Genomic DNA, 12,500 nt, shown 5'->3' on the forward strand with positions numbered 1-12,500 from the left:
ATAGTTCATTTTGTAGTATCATAGATAATAGTTGTTAGTTTTATATATTTTAAGTGTTGTAATTTTTTTAGAATACTATAAATGTGTTTTTGTACTGTCCAGCATTTTACAGACTTAAGTTTAATTGGAGTTAGAATAGTAAATTATTATGGTTTATTGTCCAGCACTTTCCCTGATTTATGTTGGATTGGAGTTAGAATAGTAAATTATTATGGTTTGCTATCCAGCACTTTCCCTGAGTAATGTTATATTTGGAGTTAGAATATTAAATTATTATGGTGTACTGTCCAGCACTTTCCCTGACTTATGTTGGATTGGAGTTAGAATAGTAAATTATTATGGTTTATTGTCCAGCACTTTCCCTGAATTATGTTGGATTGGAGTTGGAATAGTAAATTATTATGGTTTACTGTCCAGCACTTTCCCTGTGTTATGTTGGATTGGAGTTAGAATAGTACATTATTATGGTTTACTGTCCAGCACTTTCCCTGACTTATGTTGGATTGGAGTTAGAATAGTACATTATTATGGTTTACTGTCCAGCACTTTCCCTGACTTATGTTGGATTGGAGTTAGAATAGTAAATTATTATGGTTTACTGTCCAGCACTTTCCCTGACTTATGTTGGATTGGAGTTAGAATAGTAAATTATTATGGTTTACTGTCCAGCACTTTACCTGACTTATGTTGGATTGGAGTTAGAATAGAAAATTATTATGGTTTACTGTCCAGCACTTTCTCTGACTTATGTTGGATTGGAGTTATATTAGTAAATTATTATGGTTCACTATCCAGCACTTTCCCTGACTTATGTTGGATTGGAGTTAGAATAGTAAATTATTATGGTTTACTGTCCAGCACTTTCCCTGAGTAATGTTATATTTGGAGTTAGAATAGTAAATTATTATGATTTACTGTCCAGCACTTTCCCTGACTTATGTTGGATTGGAGTTAGAATAGTAAATTATTATGGTTTACTGTCCAGCACTTTCTCTGACTTATGTTGGATTGGAGTTAAAATAGTGATTTATTGTTGATTACTCTGAAGTATTTTAAATAAGTTATGTTTTATATGTATTTTATTTTATAAGATTTTATTTAAATTTAAAAATATATTTCTTTAAAAAAATATATTTAACAGTTATAATAATAATAATATATGTAATGTTGTCATATTTTTTAAACAATAAAAAAATAATAATTTTTTTAACATTTTTATATACATATCACAAGTTTCAACATGTATTAAGTAAAATAGTTATATAGTTTTGTACAATAATTTTTTATTCATACTTTCATTTGTTAATGTAAACATTTATACAATTTGATTACAAATTTTTACAAATTATTTGTTTACAATTTACATTGCAATTTTTGCCATATATATATTTTTATATTACAATAATTAGTATATTAAATTTTAATTTTATTTATTAAAATTTAATATGTTAATTAATTTACATGTAATTGTATTTTCCACAAATATGTACATAAAATAGTGCATGTTTTTGTACATTACAGAAAAATATTTAACAATCAGAAACATATTTTAATATACAATAATTAATTAATACATAATTATATTAAAAATATTATTGTATATTTTACATTATTCATATGTTTTTTCAGAATAATAAAATTATTAGTAAACATGGAAAAAAAATGCTATTTATCACAATTTTATTTGGAAAAAATGGGTATTTAGTCCTATTTTTGTTTTTATTATGCTGCCATTTTGTTTTTGGAACTTTACTTTTTAGTCTATCGACATCGTTGTTTGGGTCATTTCAGAAAACAGAACCTCGCGGTTGGGAGCTGCTTCGTGTTGGTGAAGGTAAGTTTATTTTACATTAATTTTAACTACATTTTATGGTATTTGAGAGCTAGTTGTAGTGTGTACGTGTCGATATGTGTAGTTATTTACAGTTTATGTGATATTTACGTGTTATTTCAGGTCGTATATTTCTCATGAAACTAAGGTTTATGTATTGTATTAAGGGATTACTTCAGGTGTTTTCCTATGTGTTATATGTTATGTTTAGGCTTTGTGTATTTCGTATGTGTTGTGGGTGGGTTTTGTTTGTATTTTGTTACAGGTCTTCATTTTGGTGAGCAGATGGATTTTATCTAGTTTTTTTTTTTAAATACAGGTAAATGTTTAATTACATTTCCTGTCTTTTCGGGATTTTGGAGCTTTTTTCTCGTCATTATTTTTCGGGTTTTTAATGGTTTCATTCTCCAGAGGATTGCGACGTGGGACCCTTATAAAACAGTTGTATTTTTCCATTTTGTGGGGATTTTTTTAAACTATATGGATTGTCTTTTGTTCTATTCCTGTGGAAACAATCGTCTTGGAATATATTCTACAGCAGCAGAACCGTAAGTTATTATTATTTTTAATTTTGGGGTGGATTGTGTTGTATTGTACAATTTTGTTTAATGTCGTTTTATTATGTCTTGTAATAATATATTACATTTATTTTTACATGACATAATTTAACTACATTGAAAAAAATGTTTGCTTCATTTATTATTTGCTACGTTTTTAGGTATTGCTTGTTAAAGGATGGATTTTGCTATTAGGTCTAAGTATTCTAGACCTTCGATACTTGGGTACATTCTGGTTTTTTGCTGTAGGTATTCGTACATATTTAATGTTTGTTTACTTAGTTTAGGGCCGATTTTAGATAGAGATTACTCTATTCTGAGTTCTTGGTAGCTTTGTTCTTTTTTTATGCTTTGGATTAGTTTATTAAGTGTCGGTTGTGTTCTTCCTAAAGTGGCTTGGAAGGCATTATGCCATCCTTCGACTGCGTTGTTAGTTTTTGCTTTCTGTGCTATAGTACTAGCATACACATTCCACCATGGAATTTGAAATTTAGGTTGTCTGCGGTGGCCTGAACGATGTAATCTTCCCACCCAGGTATCTTCAAAATAGTCTAAGAAGGGAGTTAATTTTTTCTCATTGGTGCGGTAGAAAGGGCTGTCAAGTAGTAAATTGTAGTAGTTAGCAACTTCTGTTGTTGGCACATATGCCAATGCAATTAACTTTTTAATCTGATAAGCAAAGTTACTGTTTGTTGAATATTCAATGCTTAAAGTCGATTTTTGTAAGTGCCTCCATATACTTTGGTTGTAGTGATAATAACAACCTTGTATTGAGGTGTGGGGATATATTTTAAGGATAGCTTGAATCATGGCAATTTCAAAGTCAATTATGATTCTTTGTGGATAGTAATTATCTGTCAATTCTTTGATAGTTGTTAAAATTTCTACGTAGGTAGCATTTGTTTTATTTGGCAGCAGAGTATAAATTAAAGGGATATTTGTTTCTTGGTATTCACCATGGATGGTGTAAAGTTGATAGAAAGGTTTGGGACATACTTTAAAAGTTCCGTCCATCATCCAGGTTTCACATGATTTTAGTTTTTGCAAATTGCTATTTGTTGCAAAAAGTAAAATTCTTTTGTCATGACTGTGGTTATCATACATTAAGAATTTATCTTCATTGTGTGTAATAGTATATTCAGGATATATTTTTATGTCTTTAAAAGTTTCTGGGGTTGGTGGAGTTGGATCAGAAGCACATTTTGTTTTAGCTATTAATCTTTTCAAGTTGGGGATTGAAGGTAACTGTCCTGTTACATGTTTTGGCACTTTGCTTAAAACATTTTTCAAAATACTAGTGCTTGTTTCTTGTGAGCCTGTACTAGCATCTCTCAATGTCTCTAGTGCTTCTCTAACTTCGACTTCAGTTACATTGGGTGGGTGGTTATGCTCACGTACATTTACAACAGTGTTATCAACAGTAGTTGCTCTACCATAGCATGCACTTGAGTAATATTTACTACATTTCCAATGGGTCTTATTCCCTTTGATTCTTTCTTGAGTGTAGGTGTAACCCATGTAGCTCAGCATTATTTTCCCTTTTTGAGAAGTAATAAAAGTAGCTCCAGTTGCCATGTCTAAGGTAGATCTGTGGAAACATATATATGTATTTTTATTATAAGTGAAAAACATTTTTAGAGATGTGTATATGAGAAGGAAAAAGTGTAAAAACGTACTTACAATGTTGTTTTCTTACTAATTATATAATTCTTGTTTTTCTTTCTTGACTTTCTCTTTTTAATGTTCTGTAGTTGTGGTAAAGAATAATACAAAAAAATGATTTAGTGTTATAGTTGTTTGTTTTAATTTTCTGATTTTTAATAGATACAGTGACTATACTTACTTAATGTAGTAGAAGATGTTGGTAGTGTAGTTGTAGATTGGTAGATGAAGTTTGTATAATCTGTAAAAAAAACATTATTTGTGTTATATATTGTATTAGGATAATAGTAGGTAATAACATATGAAGACTCTTGCACGTTTACTTTGCTTATTTTTTGTAATATTTTACATCTAAGTAGACATGGATAAGGCAGTTCATAATTTCATTTAATTATTAATTTGTGGTTGTTGTTGATAAGTTTTTGTAGTTGTATTTTAACAGAAAAGAAGACCATGTTTTTACATTAGGGAGTTCAGGTAGTTTCCGACAGGTTTGAATGATAAATGAAATGGGATTTCACTTACTTGAATTGTAGTATGGAGTGTTGTAGTTGTTGTAGTAGGTGTGTATTCTCTTCTCTTCAGCAAGGTAACCGTTTTTCTCCAAGTTTGGGCCAAAAAAGGTAAATTAAGTTAAGTGTGTAATTGTATTTATAGTAGTGAGTTAATTAATGGTAGCATTTGATTGGTTCAATTATATATATTTTAAAATCATTGGTTGAGGACATTATTTTGAATTTAAAAGCTGTTATTTTGGAAAGAGTTTGTTGCATCAATAATTGTTAGCGAATTTAAATAGTAAAATGTATTATATGTGATTTATTTTAATAAAATGAAATTTTTTAAATGTACAAATTAGTCAAATGTGCTTTAAAAATATGCAATAGGAGTGTATGATAGTGTTTGTTAATGTATTTATTAGTAAACGATATTTTTTTATATATAAATAAATAATAGGTATTGTTAATACATATATGTGCGAAAAGTATTTTTTAACATTTAATAATTATAAAAATGTGAATAATATGAAGGTATTGTGTATATTTGGTTGTTAAGAATAGGGCGATATTATTTGTATATTTATATAAATAGAGAGGTAGTCGATGTTAGTGTTGTCGATATTAATGTAGAAGGTAATGTTATTTTTATGAATTTCGATAATGTAGTAGTCGATATTTAAGTAGTCGATATTAGTGTTAACGATATTAGGGTAGTCAATAAAAAAATATCGATATTTGTGTGAATCCTTGTTTAAGTATATGATGACGATATTTTTGTAATCGATATTTTTGTGACGATATTTTTGTAGGACGATGTTTTTGTAAATGATATTTCATCATGGAACCCTCGCGGTTACTTGTGCTCATATGACATTCTTCCCGCCCCGGTCTGACGCTGCAGCTAGTGCCGTTTGAGCAGAGGGCGCGGAAGGAAGAGCTAAGCACTTCTGCTTTCCGAGGACTGAACTGCGGCTGCGGTTAGCGGTCTAGCCTGGGGGAAAGAGACCCTACTTAATGTGCATGCCTGAGCAGACGCGCAGCTGTGAGAGCAGATTGTGGCAGAATCTTCTAGAGCCGCTATGTGACGGTATTGCGATAGCGCTCTTTAAACCCTAATCGTACTTTGCCTCATTTCTACTCTTTTAAATAGTTTTTAGTGCACGTTCTTAATGTTTTTAAAGTCCTTACTTGGTTAGCCCACTGCACTTTCAGCTTTGTGTGAAATTGAACTTACTTGGTACTCACAGGTAGTTGTGCTCATATGACATTCTTCCCGCCCCGGTCGGACGAGGCAGCTAGTGCCGTTTAAGCGGAGGGCGTGGAAGGAAGAGCCAAGCACTTCCTCTTTCCGAGGACTGAACTGCAGCTGCAGTTAGCGGTCTAGCCTGGGGGGAAGAGACCTGATGTATTCAAAAAGGAGCTGGAACTTCCTTGTTGATTAAGCAAGTTACCCTACCTAATGCGCATGCCCGAGCGGACTCTAGCATCGGGTGCGCCGCCGGCACGCTGAGGGCGTGCCAAAGGCAAGCCGCCTGTGCCTGTCAATGGCCGGTCGGGGCCCGGGGCCGGAACCCCTGCCCGATCCGGATCAGTCCTTAGATATACTGCTGAACAGCTACACGCACTATGCCCCCCATGTTGGAGACATGTAAGCATAGCATAATGATAGGGAACATGTGTCAGAAATGCAGTCACCGCCCATTTACCATGGAAACGAACATGAAACTGAAAGGGGCTTGCCAGAAGTTCAATCTCTCCCTGATCAACTGAAGATCCCTGAAGAAGCACAAACAAGAAATCCACGAGTATCCATTACACTTGCAGCCAGATGTGATGTTTCTTACTGAAACCTGGCTAAATGAGGACTCTACACCAGAGATCCTCGAGGCTCTTCTACATATCTATGGATTTATCAGAGTGGATCGGCAGAGGGATTGCCATTATTCATAAACTAACAATTCAAGGTACCTTAGAGCCAACCAACATCGAGGATAGCGAAGCAGACTTCTTCTTGATAATGGCAACTGCCAACCACATTATAAAGGGGTTTCTAATTTATAGGCCTCTAGGGCCCTCCAACCGGTTTGTATCTAGCCTAATTGAGCAGATAATTCAACCTGCACTGCGCTATGACAAAATGCTGTTGTTGGGGGACTAACACCGGAGTGCAGGAGATCTGTGAGGAACTGGCTGCCCTCCAACTGACACTACAAACGGCACTCCATACTCACCAATTAGGCCACCTATTAGACCCAATTTTTGCCAATTGGGGGCCCTAGGAATTGAACGCACTATTGCAGTCCCCTGGACTGATCACTTTGTGGTTCCCTTTAGCGCTCTGTTGCCATATACATGTACTCCCAAGATGTCTGGCGCTGGGAAACCACATAGGAAGTGGATTCGGTTTTCATCAGCTAGCTTCAATATGGCCCTCCAACAGGGCGGGCCACCTGGTGGCAAAGACATTGACTCTACCTGCAGCGCACTTGACAAGCGGATTACGGAGGCATTAGATAGAAACGCTCCATGGTCCTCGAGTACACCTGGGAGACAATTAAAAACAGCACCATGGTTTAATGATGAACTGAGAATAGCTAAATCCACCTGTTAGCGCCTTGAAAGAACATGGAGGAAAGACTTCCAGACCACAACAAAACTGAATACAAAACCTGTTTCAAACATTATCACTCCCTCATAAGGAAAGCCCGGGCCACTTACTATAGTGACAGGATTGGGATAGCTGAGAACTCCTCGAAGGAACTCTTGACTATTTTTAAAGAGATCTCGTCACTAGCAAGAACCACAGCTCCTAACACCAGCTCCGTGGACTCCTGCAACTTGGTGGCAGACTTCTTCGCAGAGAAGGTAGGAAACATCTACTCCACCTTCCCAGATGTAGCATGGAAAAGGTGCCCGGATAGTGATGGGATATCCAACATAGCGGAAGCGGAACATCTTTGTGGTTTTGTTTTCCCCTCCTGTGACAGTCTCAAAGACATAGCCTTAAGCATCAAGTCAGGCTCACCAAGGGACCCCACTACTCCTAAAGTGTTAAGGGGGAGCCTAGAGGTACTAGCTCCCTACATCAGCCACCTCCTCGAAGTCTCTTTTACTTCAGGAAGGGTCCCAAAAAGGTGGAAGGAGGCGATTGTCCTCCCCATAAAAAAGAAGCTGAATGTAAGCATGAGTCAATTGGAGAATTTGCATCCAATTTCACTTCTGCCTTACTTTGCCAAAATAGCATAGAAGGTGGTCAAGACTCAACTGACAGCCCATAATAATAAACAAAACTTACTTCACCCTACACAGTCGGGTTTTCGTGCAACCTACTCTACTGAATCAGCACTGCTCCTAGCCACAAAAACCATCCGCAAACATGTAGATGAGGGCCAGACGGTTGCCCTAGTCCTCTTAGACCTCAGTGACGCATTCAACACTGTAGCCCATCCAACACTCCTTCAGCGCCTCAGGAAAGGAGGTCTGACTGGACGAGCTCTAGAGTGGCTGGGGTCCTTCTTACATGACCGCAGTTTTCTGGTGTCTCGGCAACCATACTATTCCAGGAGCATTAAGCTGGCCCAAGGGATCCCGCAGGACTCCATACACAGCCCCACTCTCTTTAATCTCTACATCACCCCCTTGGCAGAGATTATAGGAAAATTTGGCATCAGTGTCTTGTAATATGCTGATGACACGCAACTGGTGGTGTCATTAATACAAGCCCACGATGAGGCAGCCATCAACTTCTCAACTTGCCTACAAGAACTGGCATCGTGGATGTCGAACAACTGTTATAAACTTAATGGCAACAAAACAGAAGTGCTAGTAGTAGGCAGAGCCCCCTCGATTTGGTCCTCATCATGGTGGCCTCAGACTCTGGGACCGACCCTACCCTCCAGCGAACAGGTTGAGAACCTAGGGATGTGACGGGACACTAAACTATCCTTCGAGAGCCACACCAGGTGGGTGGCAGGGAAATGTTTTGGGGTAATGTGAGGACTCCGGAAGACCCTTGATGTACCTCCCATGACAGCTAGGAAAACCATGGCCCATGCTCTGGTGACCTCACACTTAGACTATGGTAACACCCTCTACCTGGGGGCAAGTAGCAAATGTATGCAAGAACTCCAATGCATTCAGAACGCAGCAGCTCATCTCGTTCTAATGCTACCCAGGAGAACTCCCTCTAACCAGGCCCAAGCATCCCTTCACTGGCTTCCGGTGAGGGAACAAATTCTCTTCAAAGCCTTATGTGTTAGTCACCACATCCTACAGAGGAAAGGGCCTACCTATCTTCATGATTTACTCACTCCCTACACCCCGACTCGCTGGCTGAGATCAAGTGGGACGGGACAGGTTAGTATCCCGGCCATCTAAAGAGAAAGAATGGGTGGCCGATCCTTCCATTTCCTGGCAGCCAAACACTGGAATAATCTTCCCAAGGATCTCCGGATGGAGTCTTCGGATACACTCTTTCGGAAAAAACTCAAGATTTGGCTCTTTCCGTCCTTAGGCCTTACCTTCTAACTGTCTCACTGCACTGCTCCTAATGAGGTCTTTGATGCCGCAGTGCGGGGACACACTAGTTACTGTAGCCATGCGCTTCATCAATTTGTTTATTATTATTATTAGAGTCTTCAGTTTCTTCCTGAACGGAAGGAGGGCTTTTTCGGACCTGAGGTGGCATGGCAGCCTTTTCCACAGTTACGGGATGAGGACAGAGAAGGCTTGCCCTCCTTTAGTCGTGTAATTTAACTGTGGGCAGGTTAGTTGGCCACTGATAACCTTAGGGTGCAGCCAGGGATATATTTCCCCAGGCGCTCTTTGCTGTATCTTGGGGCTCGTCCATGCAGAGCCTTGTGGGTGAATCAAAGACCCTTGAATCTGGCGCTCTGTTTGCTGGGGAGACAGTGACGTTTTTGCAGCAGGGGAGTAGCCCATGTGCCTCTGGGGAGCTTAAAGATCATTTGCTTTAGGATTTGAGAGAGACCCCTTAACACACCAGAGGAATAGGGTACTTTAAACAGTAGAAAAAGGTTTTTCCCTTGGCGAACAACTGAAGTTACGCAAACTATATAGTTGTCTAGGTCACCCAAACATAAACACTGGGTCCTACGCACTATGATACACCCACACAATAATAGTATAGCTTAATGTTTCTTTTTTTTATAAAAAAGAACTGTTTTTTCTATGTATTACACTTCTTAAAAACAACAACACATTGCGCGCCTGCATAAAAACACATTACAATTTCATTAACACCATTTTTATACACATAATGATTAAAAACACATTAGCTAACAATTAATTTTCATCAACATTAGTTGACTGTAAAGAGAAATCACATGGGGGGGGGAGACATATAAAGACACTTCTTATTAGTCATTAAATTTTGCACATCTGAGAACCTAATATTCACAAAATCTAAACCTGGACCCGCTTTATATCTTGTCTACAGGGTATATTTGGTCTCTTGATTGCGCAGAGGTGGCGTCGACGAGTTTCGATGGCTTTTATGGATACTCTGCCATCTTTATCAAGACTAAATAATCAGTCTCTCCTGCTCTGGGCACTGGTTGGTTGCCACTGACAAGATTTTTCCTGCAGCTAAACATATTTTCGTAAATATCTTACATAGGTATCATCTTAATTCTATGTAGACATCTTGTGCACTGTCACTACATTCATATAGATGCATTGTTCTTTTACAGGGGACTACATTTCTCCTCTTAATTGTACCATTGCTATACAATGACATACTGGTCCCCTCACCACAACCTAATTTGAGATATTGGATTTGGATTGCTTTCTAACATTGTACATCTCATGCATATCCTATATTATCAATTTCTGCATAATGCCTATTGTACACTGCTTCTATCACTGTTGCCTTTTATGCATACACAAGCTATCACCTCTAATGCTGGTGTTTAGGAACAGAAAATCATTTATATCAACATCTTCTTGGTGAGAAACACATTGTTTCTGTCTGGGGATAAATCTGCTTGTTCTCCCTTGCTCCTTTTCTGGTACCCTGCATTTCGATGGTTTTATATTTCCTATGTCATGCAGTACCAAATGTGAGCTATCTGCGCGTTTTAAAAAAAAAACTTTATTAATATAAAGGCATAGTATACAGTTAGTACAGTACATTCAAGCTGGCAGTTTCATATACGTACGGCATTGTCCTGGGATCTTAAACGACATTTCCTAACCTACATTTAGTTTGTTCCTTCTCTAACATATTCTATGTACGTTCTACCGTAGTTCCTTACTTAAGTTAATAGAGTATAACAGTGTTTCCCCGTTAGGTGTTGCCCAACATGGGCGTCTCTTGTAAAACTCTAAGAGACATTCCCCCCTCCCTCTCCCCAAACTCAGGTCATCACTTCTATGTACGTTACCCACTCCCCCTCCCAACACCAGGCCCACCCGCCCCATTGTCTTCTCATAGGCAAGTTAATTCAACACGGTGCTGCGTGTAGCACGAGTAAGAGGACATCCTCAATATTACTCGCTACTCTTCCTCCCCCTCCGAGTCCAGATCGTCTCCCTCTGGTAAGGGCTCACATATTTCACCCCTATAAACGTTCCATGGTGACCACACCTTATTCCATTTGCGGGGGGAAGCTCGAAGTACATATACAGTTCTCTCCGTGACCATCAGGACATCCATGTTTCTGGACCATCTGTTCGCAGTGGGTACATCCGGAACCCCCCATTTCTGTGCGATATCACACTTGGCCACTGTTATGGCCAGTGTAGTTCAAATTACCCCATATCTATCTAGGTCATTTGGGTCCCAGATATTCAAAAGGCACTTACGAGGTTCTGGTAACATGGAAACCCTGAGCGTCTGGGAAATTGTGCGCATGATTTGCCTCCAGAATTCCTGTATGTGGGGACAATCCCATAGTGTATGAAATAGTGTTCCCTCCTCCCCGCAGCCTCTCAAGCAGAAGGGATGGGGCGCTCTATGGATTTTGTGGAGTAGTGTCCTGGTGTAGTATATGCGGTGTAAAATTTTTAATTGCACCAGTCTGAACTTTGCCGAAATGCCTACTTCTTTCGGGGAGGCCAAAGCTTCGTTCCATTCCGATTCGTCCGTCACTCCTATGTCCTCCTCCCACCTGTCTTTAAGTTTCAGCGTGGGGCCTTCTAAGTTGTTGATCAGTTTTTTATATGTGAGGGAAGTCGCGCTCTTTTGCATGAAGTCTGTCAATAGCCTGTCTTCAAGTGGTGAGGAGTCCGGCAGTGCAGTACCCACTGGGATTGCTTGGAGCAGTGCGTGCCTAATTTGTATGTATCTGAATGTTTCCGTGGGACTAAGGTCATACTGCTGCTGGAGTTGCGGGAACGGTATTATCGTGTCTTTGTCCCAGAGGTCCCCCACCGTGGAAATACCCATCGAGTCCCACTGTGTAAATCCTGCACACCCTCTAAGGTTTCCCAGTGATTTCGTGTCCCACAACGGTGTCATTTTGGTGATTCTTCCTTTCCAGCCCAGTTTTGCCTGTGCTATATGCCAGAGGGCCACCGTGTGTTGTGTCGGGCCGCGCAGATGTTTGACTTGCGTTTTGTTATATAGTGTTGAGAGCATGCAGTTCGTCCCTAGCTGCGACCAGTCTGTCCTGTAGGCCGGGTCGTTTCTCGGGGCGTGTAGCCATTGGTTAATTATTTTGAGTTGGGCAGCCCAGTAATAAAGCTGAATATTGGGAAGCGCAATCCCTCCTTCATACCAACTTTTCACCAACTTGTCGTATGCTATACGTGCTGGGCCATTGTTCCAGAGTAGGTTGGAAACTAACGCAGCAATTTGTTTGAAGTACCGCGGTGGGACAGGAAATGGGGTGTTTTCTAATATGTATAGAAACCTGGGAAGCGTCATCATCTTATATAAAGGCTGCCCTCCCCAGTAGGGTGAGGGGCAAGGTCGCCCAGTGCTTAACG

This window comes from Lissotriton vulgaris, chromosome 9 (assembly GCF_964263255.1).
Source record: "Lissotriton vulgaris chromosome 9, aLisVul1.2, whole genome shotgun sequence".
NCBI classification, from domain to species: domain Eukaryota; kingdom Metazoa; phylum Chordata; class Amphibia; order Caudata; family Salamandridae; genus Lissotriton; species Lissotriton vulgaris.